The sequence below is a fragment of the Lepisosteus platostomus genome, chromosome 2, assembly GCF_059453375.1.
Source record: "Lepisosteus platostomus isolate fLepPlt1 chromosome 2, fLepPlt1.hap1, whole genome shotgun sequence".
NCBI lineage: Eukaryota > Metazoa > Chordata > Actinopteri > Semionotiformes > Lepisosteidae > Lepisosteus > Lepisosteus platostomus.
Window position 1 is genome coordinate 12,827,321 of NC_142612.1, and position 18,507 is coordinate 12,845,827.

General features: G+C 47.4%; 1 protein-coding gene and 1 long non-coding RNA gene across 2 annotated transcripts in view; both read left to right on the forward strand.

Annotated features, from left to right (window-relative positions):
* LOC148675949 (uncharacterized) overlaps positions 1-4,087 on the forward strand; it is a 28,073-nt gene extending 23,986 nt beyond the window's left edge. The window contains exon 3 of the long non-coding RNA XR_015925237.1: positions 1,819-4,087. This is a non-coding gene — a long non-coding RNA (uncharacterized LOC148675949). The remainder of the gene's footprint in view (positions 1-1,818) is intronic.
* A 3,398-nt stretch (positions 4,088-7,485) lies between these two features.
* bcor (BCL6 corepressor) overlaps positions 7,486-18,507 on the forward strand; it is an 81,104-nt gene continuing 70,082 nt past the window's right edge. The window contains exon 1 of the mRNA XM_088598920.1: positions 7,486-7,627. The gene's annotated coding sequence lies outside the window, so the exon portion shown is untranslated. The remainder of the gene's footprint in view (positions 7,628-18,507) is intronic.

The window sequence follows — 18,507 nt, forward strand, 5'->3', positions numbered from 1 at the left end:
TTTAGATGTCTCTGTTGTTTATCGTTGATTCCTGTAGCTTTCCCGAGCCCCAACGCAGCGCTCTGATAACGAGTCGGGCTCGCCTCTTGCGGCCCCGTGTCTCCTGCGCTGGAAACATGCCCAACTGAAAGCAAAAGGCAGCGGATCTTGTACAAGCACACCCGGGAACCTGTTTTCCGACCGCCTCTGGGTGTGATTTGTGTTGCATTTGTCAAGGATGGTGTCTTTTGCGTCTAGGAAGACTTTGAGACCGACGTTCTTCTCAAGCCTGTCGATGTAGTGGGTAGGACACACTCTTAAAGCAGTGTCGTTTGTTTCCGAGTAGCGCAGTTAGAGTGGCGAAATCGCACCTCAGTATAACCTTCCATCCTTATCAGGTTTAAATAAAATCGAATCGAATTCAACATAAGAGCAAAAGGGGGATATGAAAGAGGAAACATGGACTCTTGCGTTACGCGTTATAGGCCTAATTCTGGTGCTTGATTCCCCCCCGTCTGTACCCTCGACCATTAATCTTTTCCCACTCTGATAAAAGCTGTCAGACTTGGCCTCCAGACCATCGTTCAGTTACATGTGTCACTTCGCCTCAATAGGTCCGGCGGGCTGGGTCCTCGCGTACAATTTCAGCGCAAGAGTGGAGAGGAATTGCAGAGGGGTTGTTTTCGTCTGGAGATAAGCAAAGAGGCGCGCACACGTGTGTCTATTTCCACAGACGCTGACACGCACAACGTGACCACGTCCTTTTTCGGAGGCATGTGAAGAGTTCTCTCTCCCTCTCTCTCTGCCCCACCGCATCAGAAATAGAACACGGCCGAGCTGCTAGCGAGCGACGCCCGGCCCTGAGAGAGACAGGGGTTTTAAAGCCTTTTGTTTTCCAGCCGCGTCTCGCCGCGAGCTGCCCGAGCTCCCCGGAACCCCCTGTCTCCAGTTTCCCGTCTCGTACTGGGACGGCAGACTGAGGGCGTGCAAATATCACACATTCCTTGAAGGCAGCCTAGTAAACGCGTTGCATATCGCCAGCCGCTGTTGCGGTGAATAGGCTACTCCGACTGCAACTAGTATGGTTATTGTGTGCTGCCGTACTACAACGATTTCGTTATTGTTTATGCTAATTGCGGCGTTTTGCCACGCTGCGGGGCTGCCAGTTTCCATAATCTAATCAGTGAGGTAATTCGGCGTCTCTCTGGTCTTGTCTCGGCGCGCTTTATCGTAATCTCTTTCCACCTTCTTTTTTTTTAAATGGAGGGGGGGCGTCAGATGTGCAGTCGATGTTATTACCTCCCTGCTCTCCGTAATCATGAGACAGACATTTGATTGTGCTGGCTGTGCCGGCGATTGTACAGTTGTGTCTTTTACCCGCGGTGCGGGCTCAGATGGGTCATTAAGAATGTCGACTGAAAGAAATAATTCTATAGCCAAACGTTTCATAACCAGCTATACCTGATGGGCATTTCTCTACTTGGTTTGTCGTTGTCGCTTCGTCATTATTCAAAGATCTTTAAACGTACTGCACGGACTTCGATCACCAATACACTTAAGATAATGGAACAAAAGTACCAATTCGGGGTTCTCGTGACAAATAACACGTAGGGCAGATACAAAGTGAGGGTATAACTAGCCTACCCGAGTTGTTACTGGTGTGTGTGTGTGTGTTTCCCCCCCGTTTATGAAGCCCGTTGCGAAAATGAAACCGAATAGGTGCACGTGCGAGTGAAAAACAACCGCTTTTAAAAACCGTCGAGCAGGCAGACAAAAGCCCTGAATACTAAAGCCCGGGCTGGCTTTCATGCAGCTTCTGTTATGCCTGTGTTGTTGCAGAACGGGAGCCCGATCGTTCCGGGAATATGATACAAGTGGGTGGTGGCGCGGAGCCGCTTTATTGAAAAGTAATTCCGAGCCAGATGGCTCATTCAGAAGTTCAGCGCTGCCCTGATCCTCGCCCACCGCCCCCGAAGCCAGCCACACCGAACAGAGGGGAACGAGAGAAGAAGTCCCGCCAGGAACAAGGATTTATTCACTTTGAAAACGGTACAGACGGTAAAGAACGAGTGGTTCGGCTATACCTCTGCCCAGCTGATATGTTGCCCTAGTCTAGCGAACCTGTAATAAAACATCGCATTGGCAAGAAAGGGTTGCTACGCTCCGACCTAATCCTTTAAGAAAAATGTAAACTAGAAACACAAATATAGGTTGGGGGAAACCGCTACATGTAGTGGGAACAAAAGGTACCGAAACAAGGATATCCTCAAATTGTTCAAAACAGAAAATTGAACGTCGTTAAACTTAAAGAGCTGTAGAGGAACAAACGCATATTATCGCATTCACCCGAGAACACATCCAACATTATTGTTTTATTGTTTTTTTTTCTAGGTGTTCAACCCCTATGTACAGAAAAAAACAGATTTAGAACAATATGTAATAGTATTTCTGACACATTTTCAAAAGGTGCTCAGAATGAGGCAGCATAGCAATGAGTATTCCAAAGACCACTAGTGTACAGAGTATACTATGGCTGCACTGCATAGGCAAATATTAAGTCATTAAATCTGAATCCCCTGTAAGTGATGATAAATGTTCATTTCAATTGTGAATATACCAAAAAGAAACCATATCAATGTGCAGGATTTGAGTTTACTGTGTATTTTGATGTAACGATGACGAGCAGCTGAAGAAGGCGGAAGGTGAAATGCAATTTCGCATGAAGGCCTCAACTGAATGTTTATTCAACAACAGCAGATACAAAAAAAAAAAATACTTGTGTGAAAAGTCTCAGCTGGCAATAGCGCAGGCAGCGTGACAGATGTCTGCAGAGGTACCGACAGCAACGATCTTGAGAAATACAAATGGGCTGCAAACTGCAGTTAAATTCTTTATATTCTTCCCTGGTGAAGACTGAGGATATCACAGCTGCGAAGAGCAAATCGTGTCTACAGGTGACCCTAATTACAGCTGTTTGATGCCGTTTACCTTTTCAATCGAAGAGGGAGCTGGGCCACATTGTCCAAAGGGCACACCTGGCAAAGTATCGTATGCTATGTTGAGAAACCCTTATGGAAGGAAACAAACTATAACAAAAAATGAGGTTAATCCAGACAGGGACACTGTAGGCCCGCTGTCTGAAAGAAAAGGGCCTTGATTTACCAAACCTACTATTTTGATATCTTGAACCAACATAAATAAATGCAGGGGATTTCTGGGCAGTAGACAGGTCCTTGCGTTTCTAAACCTTTCAAGGAAAAAGTAGTATGTAAGACTAAATGTTGTGCACATCACATAATTCCATCCAGCCATTTCCGAAAGGCTTTGTCCAGTTCAGAGTTCCAGGGCAACTGGAGCCTGTCCCTTCAAGCAACATTTGCAAGACAGGAGACACCCTGGATGGGACACCGGTCCATCACAGGACACACACGGATACAAACCCATACACACACTCACACTGGAGCCAATTTCCCCAGGAGCCAGTTAACATATCAGTATGCCTTTGGACTGTGGGAGGAAACCAGAGCACGGAGAGGAAGCTCGCATGAACACAAGGAAAACATGCAAACTCCACACAGATAGTACCCTAGGAAGGGAACACGTGGATTGAGATTTGTATTTTACCGAAAAGCCAAGATTATATTAATATTTGCCGTGCTATAGAAATATAATTAGTGTTGGTCTAGAAAGAACACTTTAAGTCTCCATCTTAAACCAACCATGATATGTTTTTTGTGTAAACAAGAATGTTGTTTATTTTTGTGCTGTGGGACCACAAACAGCAACTGCATTGTGTATGTGACTTCCACACAGCTCACCTTATACAGTATATATACACACAAACACTTCCAATAGTGGACTCCCAGTTCCAGCTGAAGCTCTCCAGTCAAGCCTCACAGGCCCTTAACTCAGCCTTGGCAGTTAGGAGATGCTTATCTTTCACCCCTCAGTCATTTCTTTATAATAAAATGTAGAAAACACACTCGTTAGGATTTGATTAACATGGTTTATTTGTATGGTTAGGTAAACTGTAGCAAAATAGTTCCATTTATTGTTTTTCTATGTGTTCACCTCATGAATAAACTGATGTATAAAGATGGCGAGAACGAAGGACTCAGTTTTGTCTCTGTTTAAGTTATCAATGCAACGTATCCAAATTCTATTGAACATGTGAGATAAGTGTGATAGGTCTCAATTTCCTTGTTGGACATACAATGTTCATTGTTAAATGAAGTACTGCATTCATATTCAATGAAACACAGCACAAAGACCTGAAAGTTTCAGTTTAACATCCCTTAACCGAAAATTAAATACCAACCTCCAACCAGGAGAATGAAAAGTAAAGATTCTCCGGTGTAGCATCAATAATGACTATTAAATGGCAATATATCAAGATGCTTGGTATGGTATTGGAAAAAAACAGTAAATGGTAATTTGATGTTGCACTCTTTCTTGAACTCCTTGGTTGGTAGTGGGTTTGTTTTGTAAGTCATAACGGAAAGCTGGATCAACGGACTGTTTCCTTCGAACGTTTCTCTTTGAAAAATGAATAAAACTCAGATCAGAGACACCAGTCAGTTTTGCACTTCAAAAAGAGAAGCGTCAGTAGACCTGGGTTGCAAACACCTCTCCCAAAACCTTAGCTGCGCTGCTGTGATCACACTCTAATGACTTACAAATGGGAAGACACCGAACACACTCAGCTATTTCTGGCCCCTTCCGTTTCTTTGTTTAGATCTTATTTCAACCACGTTCTTGGTTCAGTTCACAATTTCTCAGAAACCGACAACTCCCAATCCTGCCCCTGTTCTGGCACATGAATAGCAGCCCGTCCCCGTGTGGGGTACCGGAGACGGATCCCCGTCAAGGGCTCTGGTGAAGCGCTATGTCGGGATTCCCCAACACGTTTCTGCGCCTGTGTTGGGCTGAAATCCCACAGAGCAGGACTGGGATCTCGGTCACAAGTTGTGAAACCACGACAGTTCTATCCCCAAGGCATGGTATAATTGTACTCTGGCCTCCCAGAACGTTTTCTTTCTAAATTTGGATGTCTGTTTACTCATGTGTAGTCCACACGCACGGTAAGGGCGAGGGCGACACGCGAATGTTTCCCGACAGTTCTTGGAATGTCGGAGCTGTTGTTCCGAAGCGCACATGATGTCTCCTCAAACTCCGGCGTCAGTTTACTTCTGCGAGTCTGATTTTGCGATATCTACTTTGGGCCGTGGTAAAGAGAAAATAAAACAGTTTCTTTTCTCTTAGTACGTGCACGGGGAACACGCTAAACACTGCCAGGACTACTCCAGCAGTGCAGCAGCACATGACCCCTCGCAACTGCGCGGAAGGCGAGGCAGCGAGCAGCCCTCCGAGGCTCAGCCGTCCTGTGCAGACGCCGGCTGACTTCAAGAGAGGCCCCAGCGTCCACTCAAAGATACGGCCAGCAGTCTCGTCACACGATGCACGGTGCCCAGTACTACACACATACCAAATGCGGTCCGATCATTCGTCTTTCTGATTATCAGCTATGCCGATTTTTTCCCCCTGAAAACAACAACAACAACAACAAACGTACAGCGCAAGTAGAATCTTTTTCTATCCAGTTACAAAACCTTAGAAAATTAGATGATGCGTGATCATTAGAAACACGCCGCCGATAAGCTACTCATAAAGGTGAACCGAAGCGGGGCGCAGAGCAGAATGACAGCTACTGAAATTAACGGGTAGGCGAGGCGAAAAAGAGACGAGCGTTTACGACGTCTTGGGCTCCACAGTGAGAGCTGAAAGCATGCTCCCACACACGCGCAGACGGGGAAGTGGAAAAAAAAGGCAGAACAACTCTCCCGCAATGCTGATTGCTTAGTTTCCAGAAGACAGACTTAATTACAGAGTTTTCAGCAGCTGGCAGCTCAAGAACCACAACGCGTTACTGTAGTACAGAAGTCACCAGAGCGCCACGCGCTCTCCGGAACGGGCTTGGTAGAGAAACCGATTCGTTTCGGACTGAGGCGAGAGCCACTCGGTTATTATAGACGCCTGCGTCTCGACCAGTGTCTGCCCTCTGTTACCGAGTTTCCAAAGTTTTCAAGACTCTGCCAACAAGCCTTAAAACAAACAGTTTAATTCATTCCGATGCCAGTCACGCATGTCCATGTCTCTTCCGCAGGAAAAAAGAAAATGGATCGTTTATTTTAGTGACACCGATGAATGAATCTCAAATGACGGGCGACGCGCGAGAGTGAGATGTTTCTGTTATTTTATCTCAACAAACTCACATTGCATCACACAGTGCAACGGTGGTCACGGAGATTATTTATTATGTTAACCGTGTTGATGGTATGCCGGTATCGATCTCTGTCCACTAGGCAGTTGGTCGAAACCAGATGTACTTTGGTTCCAAATGGCCATGAGATTAAAAATGGCTTTTGGCCATTGGCCACAGAAGTGTGAATTCCAGCGGAGAGGAGCCTGTGAGGAACTGATACGGTTCTCAGACTGCCCTGCACTAACCGCGAGTCTCCCCAGCTGACTGCCTGGAAGAAAATGGTTCTCGCTGGAACAAACAAGACGCAGGCGTGCTGAAGAGGTACCAACTCATAACAAAACGAATCGCTTGTCATAGCATCCAGGAGGTGCTGCGTCGTCACCTGTTCTGCACAGGCATATATTAGTTACGGCTCCTTCCCGTCAGCCTCCAGGAAACCGCTCCCTCGGGTGACGTCAGTTTCCAGCACCAGCTGGGATCGCAACAGGCCTGGAAGTGATCGTTCTGATAGTTGGAGTCTTAATAAATTATTTCAGCTTCACTCTTGCAAGCAAATGCTTTGCATAACAATAAGTGCTCGCTGGTAATATCGAACCCTCCTCTGCGAAGCCCCATTTCTTCGTCGAGAGGACTTCGCTGTGGGGGCTTGAGTAGATCTTTTGGTTTCAACGGTCCAGCAAGGACTGCAGGTGACCAAAGCGAGTGGGTGTTAATTAACATATGAGACAGGGGGCACTTTTTCAGTGCGGTTGCTGTGGTTGATTGGGAAAAAAAACCCGACATTGTTGTTCCTTAATCATATGTTAATATACCGATTTTCATCCCAAATAATCTAAAGGCGTTTAGCATAAAATAACTATATATATAGCATATAACCTATAGGAGGCGAACCTCTTCACCCGTCACTGACTGATCAGGTGGAGGAGAGAAATTGCTTCGCCGATTAAATTAAGGGGGGGACTTCAGGTAGTTCAAACTAAGAAAGGGCGTGACAGGATGGACAATGGGGATAATTGGCAAGATTCTACTCCTATGAATCCTAAATCAATCGCTGTGTTAGGACAGGCCCACGGCCCTGCAGGTTCCTGAGCTGCGTCACGGGGCTCGTGCTTTTCTTTAATGACATGCGTGAAACTGTCGAGGTGTTTTGTGTAAATACAAAATATGTTGCAATTATTGCCACGAACTACAAAAAATAATAGCTGGCTTCTTAGTTGGGCATTCAGGAAGGCTACAGGCCAAACCTTCTGTGTCCGTGTTCGTCCATTTTAGAGTCAGAGGCCGCCGAACGTGTGCCGCTCATCATCCGGGCGAGATACAGAAGTCCTGGGATCGAAAGTTTCAGGAATGGTTTACTGTTCTTTAAGACTGCCAAATATACACGAGGTAAGTTCAATACATAGAATTATTACATTATTCAATGCTATTAATGCAAAAGTGGGTGGTTTGCGAATAATTCGTCTAGAACCAGACTTGTTTCTGTGAGAAGGTTTTATTTTATTCTCCACTCCACCAAAGGATACTCAATGCGACCTGCTGAATTCTGATTTGAATGTTTATTCATGTTAATTAAAGAGCCGGGATTGACACGAACAGGATCTGCTGTACGTGCTCTGAATTCGCTGACGCTTCAGTCGTTTGATCTAAAACACGGCCCCAACAGAAGTGCTGCTTATCAAGCACTTTTAACTTCATCGCTTGCTGTGACAATTTGGGATTTTCCAACGAAGACTGTTTTGTAATAAAACGGTAGACTTCTAGACTCGTAGCCTAATACGTGTTCAAGGCTCAAAGTGAAATCCGCCTATTGACGAAGCACAAAGAGAAGGATGAAAAACATGAAAACATTTTTTTTAATTTTTATTTATGCTTAACAAAAGAACAACAGTACAATACAAACAAGAGTACATATACCAATTCCAAACAAAAATATCGTCAGGGGTACATACTACTACATCAATTCAAGTTATGAAAAAAGATGAAACAAATTAAATACAAATAATGTTCGCACCGCTTTCATATTTTTGCATGTCGAAATAGTCTGCAAATACCCCCTTACTTCAAAAACATTAAAACACTGGGGGTTCCCTGCTCTGGGTCGCTTTCAGAGGTGGCGGAAATGAAGAGGAGCGGAATTCGGACTTGGGCAGCGGCGCAGACTCGGGCTCGGCTGAGGTCCGCTTTCGTCTCTCGAATATGTCCTGTGTTCTCAAGTCTCGTGGCCGCGAAGAGCTGGAAACACCGCGCGAGGCGAACGAGGAACACCCACGGGCGTAAAACCAGTGTCGAAATACCACGCTTCTGCTTCTGTACAATGATTACAGTTTGTAATGCTGGGGAAATAAATGAAGGCGCAGGGGGCAAACAGACCGTAAAGCATAGTTAAGAGGCTACCGGTGGTGGGGAGTTCCTGTAGAAATGAAATGCAGACGAAGATCCCGTGGCTGCAATGTGTTCCCACGCGACGTGCAACAGTCAGACTTTCCTTCGCGTGTAATTGGCGAAAGCAGCATCGGGCTCTAACCCCTTCGTCTGGGACCGACAACATGCGCCCGGTCCCCCCTGCGTGTCAGTACCGCGAAGAACACGCGGCAGCTTAACGAGGACGGCCCCGCAGAGAAACGCACATCGTGTGGTTCACCGTATTTCTTGAATGATATGTGTTACATACGGCTACGATAGCCAGACGAACCATGATTAGCCTCCCATTGATTGAATTTATTGTTTACACCGTAAACAATCACGTGTGTAATCATCTGAGCTGTGTACAGCTTTTAGCTTACACAACAAATCGTGGGGTGTTTTTTTTTCACGAACACGCGCAGAGAGCGTCCCTACAGATCAGCTGGGTTGAGCGTTTTGCAATCAGCAGTTCCTCGCCCAGGTCATCTGTTTCAACAGCGAGCAGTGTTTACAGGGAGATAACAGCACTGGTCAAGTGATAGTGGAAATGCGGGAACCTTCACGAGGAACTTTATCTTTTAGGGCTTGAGCTGACGTAGGAGGCTGAACTGTTTTCCCCTGAACAACAACGGTAGGGTGGCACTCTGTCAAAACCGCCTCCCGTCTTAAAAAAACAAAAAACATTGAGACCCTACTGCGAAATGGACTTCCCTTCGGGTTATTCGGTGAATTTATGTTCCAGACACCAAAGCCTGATCTTTCCCGTAAGATATAATAACAGTAAGGACCTCAGAAACCGGCAGAACAATTCGAGATGTTTTTACTCGCAATGGGGCCGAGTGCTCCGTAGACGGGTGGTCTGTCCTCGGTGTACAATTCGGTCGTTAGAAGGGAGTGAGGAGACTTTCTCAGTTAGCCGTACCCACTCTCCTGCACACTGCTCTTCTGACTGAGGGAAACGCTCTGTGGGTCCGTTTTCACTTCGCTTGAACTGGACCCATGACCAACCGGGGTTCAAGCGCGGGAAACGGACACCCGGAGACAACAAAAGCGGAGAAAATGAAAAGGTATTGATGTTACCAATTCCCGATAGGAGGGACGGTCACAAAATGGTTTAGGATGATCAACCTGATTCTAGACTTTTCAAATATTAATGAAGAGAGTTCTTATCAGGAAACAAAATCTTAAGACAGAAGACGCTCGATTTACAACATGTCACCTATCTGGCAAGACAGTAGTGGCAGATGACGAAATCCCTCTTCAGTTTGGTTAAAGAAATGTTTTCCTCTTGTTTTTCCCATAAAACCAGAGGTACGGTGATAAAAAATGCACATCAAGTGAAAGATGTTTTCTCTAAGCGTTACGTAATAGCCGAGACGAGATAATCCTTGCTGAACTCATAAAGGTAAAGTGTACAAAAACAAACTTAGTTTCTGTATACAGTACGTGCTGTCGGTGAAGATACCTACACAGCAAACAGGATTGATCTGCAAATATCACTTGAATTGAATCACTTGACGAAGAACGACACCCCCCATTTTTAAATGTTTTAATGCGGTGGGTATACCCTGAAACGTTTGGGTTAACACTTCCCAATGATTATTAAAATGCATGCGGGTTATTTCGGGGCGGTTTGTAAAAAAAAAAACACCTCGAAATGCCCAACTGTCTCGAAAAGTTGAAAAGCTAGATGTTTTCTGCTCGTTCATTCAGTTTGCGGATGAGACAGGACGATGCTCGGGCGGTGACCCCGCCGGGTGTCTTAAAACAAGGCAGAAAGAAATCGATCAGTTGCTGGAGACGCAGTCACGATCCGAGGGGCTTGCGTCTCCTCGCAGAAAAAAAAAATGGTATTTTTAAAATATCTGTTTATATGTATCACGTCGTGGAATTATTTTTTTAAAAATGCAGGCAGCGTGATGAGATGAGATGTATTCGCTATGGGTGGACGCTGCATATATTTCTTCCCTTGATTTAGCGCAGCTAACGACTTCGACGCGCTGCCTGCTTAGAAATGTATAAATCACCTTCGGGCATTTAGGCTCAAGAGACAGGCAACACCCTCTCAATCATTTCCAGCAACATTTTCCACAGAATTATTACCACGGGACTCCGATTCTTTCAGTGCCATAGTAATTGTACTTTCCCTCTGGACTTTTAAACAGGAGCGTGGATTTCATCATAATAAGCGATTTAAATATTTCACAACCTTGTGCGGAAGATTTCCTAGGATTATGCTTCTGTTGAGATTAAGTTTGGAAAGGACTGGCGAATTAAAATAGATTTGATTATATATACATACATTTTGCTCCGTTCGTTTGTGTACGTGAACGACGACACACTGCCGACAAAGAAAACAGTCCTCTAATGCCGTAACGTCTCCTAAACGATGTTGTTCAACCTTGCAGTATTTGCGTTTATGGCACACGATAGCTTTCACGGGTCGTCGTTAGTGGAGCAGGCTTCTCCGCTGGGGTGATATTAGGTGATCTGTGATTAGTGTTAATAGGCGTCTGCTAAAGCGCCACCTGAGTAATGCCTAACAGCACTAGATTAGCACATATTCTGCAGCAGTCAGTGGTAGAACAACTGTTTTTTTTCGGTAGGGAGTATGCAACACAGATTGTATGGCGTGAGTCACACCTGCTCCAAGAGGCGATGTGTTCTGACAGTGCACCGGTGTAGAAGGGAGTATTAAATCAAACTTAGCCCTTCGCCGTGTGGGAGGAGACTTTTAAATGATCCCAGCGGTGTGCTCATTTTATGCAGGATATTTTGGGGGAACATCTTTGTGCTCTCACCCGGGCCCGCTCACACTCCGCCTCACAACAGCCCAGTTTGACTCAAACGTTGTCCGGGGAAGACGAGCGGCAAGAGAAGTCGGAGCCAGACAGCCGTCTGGAGAAAGTCTGTTAGACGTTCTCATTTCTGGGTTTCGGTTGTTTTCAGCAGGAGGGCTATCGGCAAGAGCGGGGGAAATCCGCTGAAACTAGTCTCGTCACATCGTGCCGGAAACTGGAACGGGCTCAAGAAACGAGACGAATGAAAAAGACGCTGAGCAAAACGTTAAGCTCCGTGTTTCGGTGGCCACATTGCTTAAATAATTGATAAGGCGGAGTTTGCAATGTGATTCTCGAAGAAAAACTAAACTAAGCGCGATGAGATCACGTTTAAAAGGCTGGGTTTGTATTCATTGAAAGAGAAGAATGTAGATGTTATTGATGAAAAGAAAAACGCTGCCTCAACGAACGCTTTATAAAGCGTTTAATCAGTAACTTCCCCAGCCCCGGCCCCCTAGCCCAGCGAGTACAGCGGTGCAAGCCTCGAAGACGTTAACTATCCGGGCCATTGTGAGGGGCAAAACGGTGAACAATACGAGTAACACCGCTCAATCAAAAGATGAATTGATTTTTAGGTTCCCCTTTAAGCCACGGTCACGGGACAGCGACATCCGCGCCCGCCCGGGTGCAGCTGGCGACGTGCCCCGCGCCGCCGGCCCCAGACAGCAGCTCGCTCCGCGCGCGGAATGAGGTCAGCAGCGCTGACGAGCTCGAGCCGCCGGCGCTGCACGCTTGCCCGGGGCGCTCGCCTGCGTCGTATCGTGCTCTTGAGCAAGGTGGGACTCGATCTCACAAAGGCTCTTAATCATTAAGCACATACCTTTAACATGAATAACCTCCATATAGTATATGAAACGACCCATCCAGCATGATGGTAAATAATTGTATAACTGAAAGGTTGAAACGTTGAAAAACCGACGGAACTCGTGTGGATCGTGTGACGATCCCGAAGTAACTGGGGCTGGGAGCCCGGCCGCTTGAAAAACTTGTGCCGCAAAGCACACGGCTGTCAGCAAAGCGGACGAAAAAAAGGATTTATGTGCGTGCGCGAGTCTGTGTGTGTGTGTGGTCGCTCGCACGCTCGCCTGCGTGTGTGCGTTCAGAGCTGCTTACGCAGGAAAGGGTCAAGTGGACGGGTAATTATGGAGATTGTGCGTGCGAATAGGCTTCTGTGTTTGTACTTTATGATACAGTGCAGCCGAGAGAGGAATATCAGCCGGCTTGATCGTGAAGAGCGCGGAAGGCATCACGAGACCTGCCCGGTGGAGCAGAGCGCTGGCGTCTTCCGCAAACCTATTCATTCCGCTAAGCGCCTGAAAAGCTGCTGATCTCTGCTATTGTTATTCAGAGCGAAGTGAGGGCCAGAGACTGCGCGGCTGCTGCGAGATAAATCGCCTTTGACAGAGTCGTGCCCCCGACGCCCCCTCGACGCGCTCTCTCCCCCTCCTCCTCCCTGTCCGAAAGGGAGAATTTCCTCGCCCCGCATTGATGTGCAGACGGCGGGGAGCAAACCTGACGGTGGTTTCTGAGTGTAGTGCGCCGCGTAAACACTGTAACCTCCAGCTGCACCCTGGCCTGCTTTCACGTGTTTTTAAATGAACGCAAAAGCCACTCGCGTCTGAGACCCGGGAAATATGTAAACGCGCCAGTCCTTTTGACAAACCAAAGAAGCTGATCGAAATAAAAGTTACACACAGGTTAGGACATAAACGTTTCCCGTATACAGTATGCTGTCCCTTGGGGCTTTCGTTCTGCGGTACGATAGATATGGAAATATAGATTGCGAAAACGATATCGCACCCAGAGCAAGATTTCATGTTGGATTCTGAACTTCTGTGTTGGGGGGAAAAAGGCAAGTGTCTTGCAAGGGCGCTTCACAATAGACCGCCTCCCTTTTAACACGAAGGCAAATCCTTCCCGTTTCCTTTAACGTTAAGCACCGCGCGGAATGTTAATCTCCGCGTCTCTCCTCAGCTGCAACAAGAACAGATGCCTGTTGACTTCTTTGTTGCAGCAATTATGAAATACTGTTTTCAAAAGCGTGTTCAAAAACGGTAAAAAAAAACCAACACAACCAAACAACATCCCATTCATGAGCGGTGAGATCAGTAGCACGGTGTAGCATATGGAATAGGAAAAAAAAATGGCCTGATTTTAGCAGCTTGAAATGTCTCTAGCACTGGCGTCAAGGTCGGGGAACTGAGTGAGCGGAGGTCCGCTGTTCAAGGAAAATACAAGTGCTGTGAACGAGTCGACTCCTCTCGGGGCTCCGCGGTCCTGAAAGTTCCTGAGCGCCCCCAGACACGGGCCCTGAACGCACACGCTCACGACCCGCCACCGACACGCGGGACTGGGGTTTAACGTCGTTCCCACACAAAGGTGCCGTGCAGTCAACTGGGACCAGCGCTCAGCCAACGCTGAAAATGTAGCGATTCCGTGTGGGGAGGGGCTCTCACGTGGCCAGGAACCGAGGTGAAGACAAATACTTTTTTTTTGTTCTGCTCCAGAGTGCTGTGGTTAAATGTCGTGCAATTCAAGACGCCTCTGTGCTTGCAAGATTTATTGCATTGATGATGTTTCTCGTACTCGGGTATTACGAGGATATTAGCAGCATCGCCAGTAGCATTCTGAAGGGTCATGACTTGACACAACCCGTACTTAGTGGTTTTTAGGGACTGTTCTCTGGAATGGACGCGGCTCGGTTGTGTGCCTCCAGACGAGTTTGTACAAGACTGTGATATTTCCAGATTCTCAAAGTTCTCTGGAAGGGCTTTGGCTGCGCGCTGGAGGACAGGGATATTATGAAACAGAGACTGTGACCGCAGCTCTGCGTGCCGGGGGTTTCTGCGCATACGAAAATGATTACCAACGGGCAGTTTTCAGAAAGTCTTCCGAAGACACAGTCCTCGCGCGTCCACGCGCAGCAACAGCAGTAGATCAATGGGCTTCAGTTTCGACGTCCCGGCTGCTTTAGTCGATGCCCTGTCCTCTCTTCCTTTAACAGTTGCAAACACTTAAGATTATCTGCTTGCTGGTAGCTGTGTTTGCCCAAGACAACATCTAAAAAAAGGGACACATGCAAATCACAGTAAAGCCGTTTTTAAAGTTTTATTATTATTTTATTTGTACGCACCAACCGTTAGTGAAATTAAAAAGGGAAAACAGGTCTAACGTGACTTTTTGGAGGAAAAAAAACGTAATAAAAAATCTGGAACATCGTGCGGTTTAAATATATATTTCCTCCTTGAGCGCTTACACTCACACAACACGTGCATTCTTCAAGTAGCTCGGTGGTTGCTTTTTTCTTTTTTTCTGGAGGGGTGGGGGTACTTTTTAAGAGCTGGCTTGCTTTGCAGCCTGTTTTTTGCATACATGCATAAATTCCAGTAAACTCAAACGGTTGTGCAAAGATCTGAAGACTTATCGTCCCCCATCTTTTCTACTTACTTTCTGTCTACATTTTCTTGCCCACGCGTCTTTCGGTCTGACTTGCTGTAAACTGCACCGCTTCGCGCAGTCATTATAGTAAATCTCACAACGTTAGATTCCGCGCTCCGTGACCTCGCCTTGCTGCAGGTTTCGTGTTTTTTCGCCTGCTGTTTTGCTAATCCGCTCCCTGGAACAGACGCAGCATTCGTATTCATTCATGCCTGCCTGCCTCGGCGCTTTGCGGACCTATTAAATCAAGATCAGTCCCCGAGCTCTTAGCCAGATTAATAAAATCTCCAATCGTTCTCCAGCTCCGGGCCCTCGGCAGCTTGGGAGCTAGGAACCTGCCGCACTACACGAACACCAGTTTGATTTACTCGCGCTCAGTTCTACAACCACAGTTGGGTTTTTTTTTTTGTCGACGTTTTTGCCTTGGACTGGGGGAAAGCGTGAAAAACCGTGACAGTGTCAGTGAGGAATCCAGATCTGCGGTTACTTCTCAAGCTATAGACCCGGCACCCATTTCACAGTTCTGACTTCCCCGGAGACATATACCGCTGCGCCCGATTCTGTGTCAGAAGACGTGTTTTTTTTATGTGACGAGAGCTCATTCCACGTCCAGTGTGGTATTTCCGTGTGCACTTATTTTAAAGTCGACACTGCTTATGGTCACCATTGCAGATGTACTGTATTTTACCTCAGTAACGTGCTTTCCCATGAGCTTGCCCACGGCTATAACAATGAATGGAGATCATTTTAAAACTTGCCGAGAAACCCTTTTTTGGAGGGTGAGCTATTCCCGAAACACCATTTCATTTATACGAAGAATTCGCGTCGGCAGAAAGTCCATCTTCTGAGAACTGAAACGTCGATACGCACCAGTTTAAAAACGAGTAAGCCCAAGCGTACTTGAAAGTCCTTTCGCACACTCGATCACGTACAACCACAACTTAGCTCTTGTCTTTCAACTGCATCCGTTCCGTGGTCTAATTTTAGGCATTCGCAGTGGAGTTACACACACCCAATCACTTGGAAGGAAACAGGCTACACGCAACCACGTTCACTTTTTTTGAATTCTTCGGAGATCCACATCTGCTGCTGCTCTCGACAGCGCAAAAGCAGTGTTGCTTGTGTAGATGGCAGTGCTACACGTACGTGCTTGTGTGAACAGACTGCTGGCTATGAGGCTGCTGTTGCGCGTATAGAAGGAGATCCTTCTGAAATAATGATGATGACAGTGGCAATAACAGCCCCAACTGCCAGCGGCTTCCAGGCTAATGCGTGTTTTAAACACTGTCGCAAAGCAATGTGCAATAATGCATCACACCGACACACTGACAGGCCATCCTGCTTTACACAGGAACAGAATTTCTTAAAAGCTGAATTTGTAAATCAGGGCGGATGATGCCTGCCAGGTTTTGCACAGAAGCAGAGTGAAATCCGAGAAGCAGCGCAGGTCAGATGGTCACTCTGTTCCGTGCAGGAGCTCCAGTGTTGACGCTCCCAATCCTGTTTTTCCAAGGGTGATACCGGCCGAGTTTAGTGTTGAGTACAGAAACATTTTTTTTTTTTAAATAAGAGAGCGGGAGCTCAGCTGAGCCTCTTACAGTGGCTTAATCCTCTAGGAACCCAAAGAGCATTGAATTCTCCCACCGTCGGATATCCAGTCTGTTGGCACAGCGGAGTTCACCTCCTGTCTGAGGAGTGGGGGAGGGGTCTTCTGTGAGCCCAGGATTGAATCCTCCTTGTGAGCCGCTACACACCTTACACGCGCAATTTCACATGCGAGACGTAACAGTAAATTAGGAGGCCATCTTGGTCTGAACAGGAAGATCCTCCATTCACTTTCTGAGCTCTTTTTCCAGTACAGAGTTGCCGAGGAGCTGGATCCTATCCTGGTCAGGAACGGGCACAAGCCAGGACACACCCTGAACGGGACACCAGTCCGGCAGAGGGCACACACCAGCCCATGCCACTCGAGCCTCAGACACTCAAGTTGAGGCACACTCAAACCAGGGCCAGTTGTCCCAGAAACCAGTGAACCTACCAGCATGTCTTTGGGCTGTGGGAGGAGACTGGAAGACCTGGGGGAATCCCATACAAACCCAGGGAGAACGTGCAGACTCCGTTCTGATGGCGCCCCCGCGGTGCGAGGCAGCTAACCACTACACTGCAGGAAGACCCATGTTTCAAAATGACAGGTTTTGAAACCCAGTGCTTTATAGCAGATTGGCCCGCAGCTCCATCACCCTGCAGCTCACAGATGGCAGCCCAAAAGGCACCATCCTTTGAATGAGTCGTAGGACCGAGGTCCTGACTCTCTCTAGTCATTAAAAATCCCAGGGCAGTACTCCAAAAAAATAGGGGTGTAACCCTGGTGTCCTGGCCAAATATCCCATTGACCTTTACCAATCATGGCCTCCTAATAATCCCCATCTATGAAGTGGCTTCATCACTCTGCGCTCCTCCCCACTGAGAGCTGGTGTGGGGTGAGCTGGTAATGGCTGCATCATCCAGGTGAAGCTGCACATTGGTGGTGGAAGGGAGTCCCCATTAGCTGTAAGGCACTTTGAGTGGACCATCCAGGAAAGCGCTATATAAGTGTAAGGAATTAGGATTATTGATTATTATTGGCTGTAAAAAGCCAAAACAAAGGCGAGATGATTTAGACCAGCTCACCGTGACCCGCCTCCCCGAAGAGAGGGGGTGTGAGGGCTCCGCGGGGCTGGCCTGCTGCCCCTGCAGTCCGTGCTGATCCGCCAGCATGGGGCTGTGGTGTGAAATGAGTGGGGGGACTGCCTGCACTTCCTCATTCCCCGTCGTGTGCCGTCCCAGGGAAGCGCAGGGCTGGCTGCTGCGAATCGGGAGGCCTTAAACAGACACCGCGGGCGACCCTGCAGTCGCACGGCCGAGCGTCTCTTTCCAGTTCTAATTCGCTAACAAACGAGTCCTCAGTCACGGCCACAGAGCGAGCGAGCTTAAGTCACGTCAGCTGGCAAGAGACCGGGGCAGGCTTGACGCAAGAAAACAGACACCGTCCCAGATATAAATAGCGACATGAAAATGAGACCTATGTAAGGCCAGGGGAAGGCTCGATCAGAAGGCAACCCTGTCACTAACGGGGGATTCGCAGGACGGCCTGAGCTTTGAAGAGGCTGCAAGGTTACCCTGCAGCTCTGGAAGGTGAATCTGCAAAGGCCGCGGGTATTCCACTGCAGAACGTTAGCAGAGTGATAACACAACACATATACGGCGTAAGCACCCCTTGCGATCCACTCTATTGCTGAATACTAGAACAAAATGAGGCCCTGAACTGCTATATTAATCCTCTTACCTGATTTAACTGAGGCAGTACAGGGGCAGTGGTGCAGACTGGGAGGGTCTCTTGCCGAGCTCTGGATCGAGAGGAGTTGAAAGGCACGCAGTGTAGAGGCGTGCACTAACTGAACGGACCTGTATTTCCACATGGACCTTCAGAAACGAATCTATGGAGATAACAACAGGAATTGTTGGAAATGACACATGGCATTAAGTGAGAGGCACGCCGCTCCTTAACTTTGACAGCGAGAGACCTGCCCCACAGTCAACTGTCTT